A 9,884-nucleotide genomic window follows, 5' to 3' on the forward strand; every position below is an offset into this window, starting at 1 on the left:
GTGCTCCTGTTTAGCCTCTGTTCTTAGCTGATTGCACCAGATTTTCTGAGTTTTCATGCCTGCGTGTCCTAAGCCACCTCAAAGATGGAGTCCGTGTAGTTTCATCTCGGCATCTCAGTGCCCTACATAGGACTTGCCAAAGGCATGTCTATGGACTGGAACAGAGCTCACCAGAGAAGGCAGAGAGAGAAATAAGAAATAAGAGCTCCTTCTAATTCTGGTCATAGAGACTCAATGAAATTGGACTGCAGTCCTTGATCATTTTTAGCTATGTGACCCTAAGCAAGTCATTTCCCATTCCTATGAATTCCATTTATTTTTGGTTTGGTTTGGTTTGGTTGGCCAAGGATCTCAGTAACTTTTCTGTGCCCTGAAAAGGCTATGGTGGGAATCAAATATGGAGATGACTGAGAAAGTACTTCAGATCCTATCAGTCCCTCAGCAGTGTTTGAGGACCCTACCGTTGCCAGTCCTGAGAATTCCTTTAAGTTCATTGCAGGCTCATTGCAAACTTGCAACTACACCAACTGCACCCAGCAATGTCCTACCTGTCTCTCAACCTACTCTGGTGCAAAGGAAACAACATTCACACTGATCACATAAGGGCTTGAATAGTTACTGTGTAGCATAGCATCCAAAGGATTCTTTGAGCTCTTACATCCTTCTATGCCCTGTTTCATTCATCTGCCCATGCACCGTGGATTCCATGTGATGGCTAATATCCTTAGTAATGAGTTTTTACATACATACATCATACATAGTAAGACTGTCTCCAAAACAAACCAAAATAAAATTTAAAGACAATATGAATAAACACACTACTAAAATGTAGGGCCAGGTCTGGTGGTATGCACATTTAAATCTAGCATTCAGAAGACAGAGACAGAGGCAGAAGCAGAGGCCAACCTGGTCTACATTGAGACCCCTTGTCACTCAGTGCTACATACTGAGAGTGTGTCTCAAAACAGATAACTAAATTAAATATAGACAGACAGCTAGCACTTAAGTAGATACTTACTCTAGTTCTGAGTATTTTACATTTATTACCTGAATCCTTACAACACTAACGGGTATGAATATGCCTGATTTTCAGATCTGAAGGAAAAAAAAACCCCAAGATCAAAGAGGTGAAATAACTTGCCCAAGATCACAGAGTAGTACAGAGCAAAGGTACAGTGTGGTTCTGGACATGACTTGAACTACTGCTTGGATGAAAGCTATCGGAGGGAAAGGCACACGGATTCCAGGAATAGTGAGTGATCCTGAGCAAATGCCGAACTTTACAGAAGAGAATCAGAGTCTCAAATACCAGGTTGGGGAGTTGGGACTTGATTTCGGCAGAGAACAGGAAGGGACGTCACTCACTTTAGTTGCAAAGAGAAGCCACACACAAGGGATTATAAGGGGGAGGACTAGAGTCCTGGTATGTCCCCATTTGAAAGGACACTGCACCCCCAGATAGTTCAACCAGTGAGTATGAGATCCAGGCTTCCTGTGGTTCTTGGCAGAACCCATGGACTGACCCAGGGAGAAAGAAAGGAGGCAGGCTCCCAAAAGCATAGAGTCTAGGGAGGAAGGAGAAAAGAAAACTGATTCACCGAACCACCACATCTTTCCCTACACCCATCCAGACTGTCAGCTGGTGGGGTGCAGAAAGCCATTAAGCCCCTAGATTTCCTCTTAGTCACCCCAAATCCTGGGTCAGAGCCTGAGCACCAAGGAAGATCCAGAAACAGGCGATGGTCTCCTTTTCTTCCATGGAAGACCTATAGGGAGGGGAAAGCTGGGCCTGGCTGAGCAGGCAAGTGTCCTGGTTTGAGAGAAGCCAGGCCTAACTCAAAGCTGACGGCCATCCCTAGCTAGCAGGAGAGCCAATTAGAGTCAGGGTGAGGAGGGTCCTGGTGGCCTCTGCCCTGCATCCTCTCATCCCAGCTGGCAATCATCAGCTTGGCTCCGAGGATCTCTGACAAGAGAGTTAGACTCTGGGATGGATCAAGGGGAAGGGGAGGCTGGCAAAGTGAACCCCTGTGCCCAGACCGCACACTGAGGGCCTCCCACGGCTGCAGGCTCCCTAAGGAGTCTGTTAAAAAGACATTTGAAAGACTTGGTCAGCCCTTTATCGGGATTTACCCTCCCCCCATATAGAGACAGAGAGACAGAGAGACAGAGAGACAGAGAGAGAGAGAGAGAGAGAGAGAGAGGTCTAACTCTAACTCTTATGGGGAAGTGCAGACACTATGGGCTTGGTAGAACTGGTTTTAAGTACAGTGGGGTAATCTGCCACACAGGATCTATGGAGCCCCAGGATCCATCATACCAAGGAAGCATATACCAGGGCTCTGGCCATTCCCCCCAAATTCAACATCATCTGCTGGAAAATGGGCATGCTTCCTTCCTCAGAAGGCTGCTTGAAAGCTGAATGGATACAGAACTCACAGCACAGTACTAAGCCAGCCCACCCACCTTCCTCCCTGCAGAGGAGTCAGGACAAAACAGATTAAAATACAGCAGTCTTTGAAGCTCTGATACATTTGAACTCGGGAAAGCCTATGTTTTCCAGACCTTCCTTCCTCGAAAGGCAGCAGTAGAGGCCGAGGAGAGAGCAGGTGGCCTGCAAGAGCACATAGCCCATCGGTGATAGAAGAGGCACTGAACTCTAGGTTTTCTGCATTCTAGCACACTGGATTGCTGCTTGCCCCATAGTCCTGATGATGCCTTTGCAATAACGCTGCATGATTTTGAGGACTCTTTTGAACAGGATGTGCTGAGGATGTTTCCAGATAGTGCCCAGGCATAGCTGGGCCTGAAGTCCTTGAAGGGGATCTTCTGCTCCGAGCTGTAGCAGCCTGGCCACATGCGGGATGGAATGGGGGTGGGGAGAGGGAGAGGGAGGCTGCCTTTAGTGGGCTACCATATCACATTGCAGTCTCATATCTCATTTGCTGTTCACCAGCTCCCCCCACACACACACCCGCCCCACGCCTTGCTCCTTCCCGGGCAGATCTGCATGGTTTGCATTATTTTCCCCTTCCCGCCAGCCCCCCTCCCCGGATATCTTGGTTCCATATTTTCCACGCTGAGGCTCAGTTTACTCCTGGCTGGGCTCCGGGCCTGCACCTGGGTTCTAAGGGAAAGGTCTGGGACTACGCGAGCGTGCATGTGTGTGTGTGTGCTTGTGGGTGTGTGCATGGTGTGCGTGTGTGTGTGTGTGTGTGTGTAGTCCTTCTGGTCATCAGGACTTTACTCTGGTCCTAGCCTGTTTTTTCACTACCTGCCACCAAAACTGTTCTTCCAGTCAAGGCCATAGGCTCTGTCCCTCAATCACTTGGGTACTTGTGAAAATTACAACACCCCACCCCCACCCCCACTCCCCAAAACACACACATACCAGGTCTCACCTGGACTTACTGAATTCGAATTCCTAGGGCTCAGGAGTCTGCATTGCTGCCAGCAATTCTTTCATGAAGGTGCTGCTGGATTCTTCACCTATAAACTTCTCCTGGTAAAGGGTTACTTTCCATGGTTGACCTTTCTCACTCCTAGTTCAAGTACATTTGAGAAAGGTTTACAGAGCACCCCCACGGCTTGCTTGGTTTCTCTCCCTGCCCTCTGGCTCCTCTCTCTGTTTCCTTTGCCAGCTCTCCTTCATCTCCCAGGCCTTGAATGCTGGAAGACCCCAGGGCTCAATCCTTCCCACTTTGTGCAGCCTCCATCTCCCTCCATGAGCTCATCTTTCTGGGCTCCAGTTCCTATCTACACGCTGATAATCTCCACCCCAGTTCTCTCCCCTGAGCTTCAGCCTAACTTGAGTGACCTCCAGGTCCCTTCATCTTGCAGGGACCCGGGCTGAGCTCATCTTCACTTGGTGGACTTTTAGAAACAGCCATCAGATGGTCTCGCTTAGAAACCTCCTGGGGCCTCTCCGTAGCCTGGATCAAGCCTCCACTGTAGTCTCCGTTCCCCTCCCCAGCCTGTTCCCTCCTCGATGTTGTTTCCTGGGCCCTCAGCCCTTCCCTGCTCCACCTGGGATCTGCTGGATGACTCAATGTTAGAAATTCACCAGGCACCCATCACCCTTGGCCCTGCATGTGTTACTCCCATTTCCTGGAACACAAGGACACAGAGAGAGGGGGCAGAGACATCTGTCTTGGAGTGCTGATATGGGAGGCTGTTGTTGAAGTTCCAACTTTAGTGCCCTTAGCGAGCATGCTGGGACAAAAGGGACATTACAGTCCCCTTGCTATGACACCACTGGCCCCCTCTCCTTCCCAAGCTCCCCCACATTGAATTATGTTTCCTTTGGGCTGTGTGGTACTTAATGAGTAATTGATAAGGGTTATGTAGCACTTGAATGAAAGTGGCTCTCCAACTCCCCCTGTGCCATTTCAAATCTGTGTCCCTCAACTTCCTTGGGACTGTGACCAGGGACAGCACCTTTTCTAGCAATGTCCCCATGGATTGACATACACCAGTAGGTCTTCCATGAACATTTGTTAAAAGAACTTTTTGACACCCCTCTGTGTCTGGCCTAAACTAAGTTCTGGGAAAGGGGCAATGGTCAAAAATCCGTACCAGAGAGGCTGAAGATATTGCTCCACAGCTGAGACTTGATACTATTCCAGAGGGCCAGGCTTTGATTCCCAGCTTCCTGCCATCTGTAACTTCAGGGTCAAATGATCCAATGTCTTCTTCTGGACTCCTCAGGCACTGTATGCATATGATGCATAGATATACATGCAGGCAAAACACCCCCACACACATTTATTTATTTATATATAATTTTTATATATTAACCTCAAAGGCTTCAAACAATACAAGTCATCCATTTTTTTTTTTTAAATTAGTTCCAGAGTGGCCAGTGCCCATTGAAATCTTAGCATTTGGAAGAGAGGGGGATTGTGATTTTGAGGTTGTCTGATGATACATGGCAAGTTCAATGCCATCTAGGCTTACACAGGATAACCTTGCTCTAAAAGAACAAAAACAAACAAAAACAAACAAAAAAGCAAAAAGTAAACACAGTGCAGTATGTTTCAGATTTCACAGAAGTGTTTCATAGCTTCTAACAACCCCAATAACCATCACAGAGGAGGAAACCGGGGCCTGGAGAGGTACAACATCTGGCCCAGTGACACACAGCTAGTAACAGAACTGGTACCTGCACTACTAGGTCACCTAGTTCCAGACCCTTAGCTCTGAGCCCTTATACACTACTGCCTCTCATTCCCGGAGTGAGAGTGGAGTCAAATGACCGAGGTTGAAAATATTCTGGGAAAAAGAAAACCAAAAAAACCAACGAATGTGTCTATTCTGAACACGCACAGATCTCTCCCACTCCCAAAAGAAAGTTCCCTATATCAACCACACAAAACTTGTCCATTGTATTAGTATGATGAGTAATTCACAGATGGCGAGAGGATATGCATAGGTTGCATGCAAAAATTCAGCTGTTCTAGACAATGTAAGAGACCTGAGCATCCACAGATTATGGTATCCATGATGTGGGTGCCCTAGTACTCATCCTCAAGGACAGATTTAGGGCATCTGAAATGTTCAACACTATGCATGGATCTGGAGACAGAATGCAGCAGGGAGTATACATACTCTCAGATGAGAGAAACCTGCACGCCATGTGAAAGCCAGGAGGACCTTCCCTTTGTCACTCGTAAACAAGGAATAAAAAGAATACCCTTGTGGAGGAGGCTTGGGGGAGTGTGTCTATGTGATGGTGGTAGTGGTGTTATTGTTGTTACTTTCTGAGACTGGCCTTGAACTTTGAATTCTCCTCTCTGCATCTCAGAAGTGCTGGGATTGCAGGCCCACGCCTGCTACCACGGGTGCTACCACGCCAGTCTCCACAATACATATTCTTAGGGTTGGTATGTAGATTAGGTGAGATAGCAAATGAGTAGCAATCTACCTTAATACACCAAAAAGCTGTTCTTTGTATGCCTAAGTACAGAGACTACTAGAAGAGTCCTCTGTGCTCAGGCTCTACTCAAAAGTTCATTCTGATGGACAGGCAACTCAAAGGTGTGTTGTTTCTGGAAAAACCAGACACCCCTGCACTATCTATGTCACATGGTGTCCCTGTTCCTTCCTATGGGATAGGCGTTTCTCAAGTGGAGGCAACACTGGAAGCCAGTGGGGAAATGAATGTACAAGCGGAAAGGTGAAAGAAATATGTGGTGCATATTTAGAGACAGAAGGCCCTGAAGGCTCCTTTTATGTATGTGCCAGGCCTGGGAAGAAGGCCTAGGATTCCTTCAGGCACTGGCACGCCAGGCCCTCAGGCCAGATCCATGAATTTTCAGTTCATTGTGGGCTGGGGGAGTGAGGCAGCTGAGGCTGGGCTGGCCCTTCCCCAGGCACCAGGACTTAGGCTCTCCAGGCAGCTGTCTCTGTCTGCCCAGGTCAGCCGCCAGGCCTGCTTCCCACTAAGGTATCCAAGGCACGCTTTTCTCCTCTGAGGAGACAGGAAGGGAGGAATGGGCAGGGTTGAGGGTGTTCCCCTACACACCCCTGCATCTGGAGGCATAAAACTGGGGTGAGCTCAGAAAGCCCGGATGAGGAAGGCAGGGTGAGGGGCCAGGGCAGCTCCTTCTCAGCTGGGGTCTAATGGGAGCTCACAAGAGCAGCTGTGAGCCTTTGATCTGCCCTTCAGGTATGTGTCTGGGCTTGGGATAGGGAAGTTGAAATGAGAAATGCTTATGAGGGTGGAGATAAGAGAGGATCAGTCCAACCAGGCAGAAAGAGCCTGGGCCACCAGGCCAGGGCTTGGAAAAAGAAAAAGAAAACCAGCTAAGCTAAAGACTATGCAGCTCCTTCCTTCCCTATAAAACAAGAGCAGCCCTCAGGACTCCTCCAGACCCCTCAGAGGAGGAGCCCACCCACAACCATATGGTCTTCATTTCAGGTCTACTCCACCCGGCCCACACCTGGACAGAGAAGAGGTGGGCCGAGCTCCGGACTTGAGGGTGAATTAGGGTGGGGGCTTCCTGCAGTTGCCAGCCCTTAGATCAGAGCTCAGCCCTGGCCCAGTCAGGTTTTCAACTGGCAGCAGCCCAGGAGACACCTGCTTGGTGTGGCCCAGACAGATCGCCAAGCCTTCCAGTTCTAGAATCCCAGACCATCAGGATTCCCTCTATAGCATTCTACCAAGGGATCGAACAGTATTTCCAGGGATTACCAAGGCAACCTAGGACAAGCAGTTCACTATCTCTCCAGGAAAGTATTCTGACCAAAGACCAACTTATATGTCACTCTATCCTCTTGGCTACCCCTGAGCACCACCCTGGAAACTGTTGCCCCCTCTGCTTCCAGGACTCTCATTTGCACTTCCAGGGTAGAAAGTGCCCATCAACTGTCTTTTGTCTATTAATTTTTTGTTTTGTTTTGTTTTGTTAAGACAAGGTATCCTTATGTAACCTGGGTTGACCTCAAACTTGATATTTTCTTGTCTCAGCCTCCAAGGTACTGGGATGACAGGTGTGTGCCACCAAGTCTGCTTCATCTTTTGTCTCTTTAAGTGAAATTCCCAGACACTGACCCCGAGTAAATCAGGCAGCAAGCTGAGATCTGAAGAGCTAGCAACCCACATGTGTGTTTAGGCTCTAAGTGTGCGCACACACCAGGTACCGGGGATACCTCATAGAACTGCACACATACCAGGTATGAGGAAATGCCTCATAGAACTGAGCTACTGCCCAGCCATCTTTCTCTTGTTACCTTTCTAAAGTGTGTGTGTGTGTGTGTGTGTGTGTGTGTGTGTGTGTGTGATGTGTGCATGTCACAGTGGGGGCATTGAGGACAAACTTGTAGAGATGTTTCTCTCCTTCCAAATGTACATGGGTTCTGGAGATCCCACTCAGGTTGGAAGGCTTGCATAGAAAGCACCTTTATTGTTGAGCCATCTTGCTGGCCCCCCTTCTTTTAAAGATTTGAGACAGGGTCTCATTAAGCTACCCAGGCTGGCCTTGAATTTACTCTGTAGCTCAGATCATAAGGAGTGGAGCTAAGAGTTAAGGAAATAGAAAGAGAAGCCCAGAGAAAAGAGGGAGTTACCAGTAGCATGTACCCACCCCCGCCCCCACACTCCCGCCCCCTCATATTCAGAGGCAAAGCCTTTCTTTGTAGCCCAGACTGGCCTTGAACACACAATCTGCCTGTCTCTGCCTTCTAAGTGCTGGGATCAATCACACCCTCATGTGGCACATTGGCTCTTTTGCAGCCCAGTGAACTGCTGTCATTCTTGGTCTGTCTCTTGAGTCTGTATCATTTTTAACATCAAATTACAATCTCAAAAGTGGTATCATCCTATGTCACCGAATGTCCTGTCAGAGGACTTCTTGTTCCCCTCCCACTTTGTGGAACTCAACATCTTTAGTTTCTTAACCTGTCCTACTTGTCAGAAAGAGAACCCCTATTCCTGATCAGAACCCCCTCCCTGTAACTTCTTCCTTCCATCAAGTCTGCATTTGAAATGCTCCAAGCTGGGGGACAGGGGGCAATCAGAATGGAGGAGATAAGATCTTGATAAGATCTGGGGGTTTGGCTTTGCTTGCAGAGGCCCCATCTCCAGGTTGGTTGGCCCTGGATAAAAATCACCCAGCTCAAAGATTTAGTAAGGTTTCTGCCCTGCGACAGCCTTTTCTATTTCTAAGGATGGAGAACAAACTTCCCACCCTTTCCCCCAGTTTCCTCTCATCCAGTATCAACAGCTCTAGTTCCTTCTGGCCCTCCCAGGGTGGGAGCTGGTCTCTTCTTCAGGGCAGCTAACTCCCTCAGTGCAGGAGGAGCAGAAATTCAGCGTGACTCACTCTCAGAAATGTTTTCAGAAAGGCAGAACAGAGGCCAGTTTGTATTCTTTTTCCTCTCTCCTCTTCCTTTTGACCTGGCACAGGCTCCATGGCCCTTATTCCTAAAGTCTCAGGAAGCAGCCTAGAGCGGCCACGTGACACCTTTGCCTTGTCCCTTGCCTTCCAAAGCCAAACTTCCCAAACTGCCCAGGGGGCTCTCCAGGAAGCAAGCCCGCCCTGTGAAGCCTGTTCATTACAGTCGCTGCTGGTCTACCTTTTCCCCCTGGAACCCTCTCAGTTTCTTCAGATGACAGCCTATCCATCTCTGACCATCATCATCAAGGATGGTTTGGGGGAAAGGGGATCTGCTTCCATTTAGGAATTAACAGCAGCCAGCCCCCTGGAGCCACCACACACTCAGGTCGGGCTGACTTCAGCAGTGAACCACAATCCTGGGCTCATGCCTAAGGCCTAGCTCAGAACTTCAGGCCCCTGGGATCCCGGCAATCTCTCCAGGAGATGACAGCAATCTACAGGAGTTTGCAAACCAGTGAGGCAGGCACTGGCTACCTCCCAAACCCCCCACTTCTCTCTAGGCTGCTGAGAAGTTGGGAAGCTACCCTTTCTCCCTGGGGTGGGCACCTGCTGCCTCCCCACCTGAGCACCAGGGTTGCTGCTGAGTCAAAGAAGGGCTGGGGAAAGTGCTAGGAGCATCAGCTAAGCTTAGCCTAGAATGACAGCAGGACACAAAGAGGACAGGGCCTCTTTCTCAGTGGACGGAGGCCCAGTGATAAGGAGTGAGGGAGCAAAGTGGAAGGCAAGCATTGGAGGCAAGGGGCGCAGGGAGAATGTGCTGTGTCAGCCTGCAGGCTCGCAGGCTCAGCACTGGCTAAGCCCTAAGCTAACAGCTCACTCCTTCCTTCCTTCCTTCCTTCCTTCCTTCCTTCCTTCCTTCCTTCCTTCCTCCCTTCCTCCCTTCCTCCCTTCCTCCCTTCCTCCCTTCCTCCCTTCCTTCCTCCTTCCCTCCCTCCCTCCCTTCCCTCCTTGGCTCCTTCCTTTTTTCCTTCCTTCCTCCCTTCCTCCCTT

At 49.2% G+C, this 9,884-nt stretch overlaps 1 long non-coding RNA gene across 1 annotated transcript in view; it reads right to left on the reverse strand.

The window, feature by feature from the left end:
• Window positions 1-2,499: 2,499 nt before the first annotated feature.
• Window positions 2,500-9,884, reverse strand: part of LOC110286455 — a 9,451-nt gene continuing 2,066 nt past the window's right edge. Inside the window, exons 2-4 of the long non-coding RNA XR_002377140.1 lie at window positions 4,573-4,707; window positions 3,409-3,539; window positions 2,500-2,846 (exon numbers count right to left, since the gene is read on the reverse strand). This is a non-coding gene — a long non-coding RNA (uncharacterized LOC110286455). The remainder of the gene's footprint in view (window positions 2,847-3,408; window positions 3,540-4,572; window positions 4,708-9,884) is intronic.

Source organism: Mus caroli, chromosome X (genome assembly GCF_900094665.2).
Source record: "Mus caroli chromosome X, CAROLI_EIJ_v1.1, whole genome shotgun sequence".
In the NCBI taxonomy this organism is placed as follows: Eukaryota; Metazoa; Chordata; class Mammalia; order Rodentia; family Muridae; genus Mus; species Mus caroli.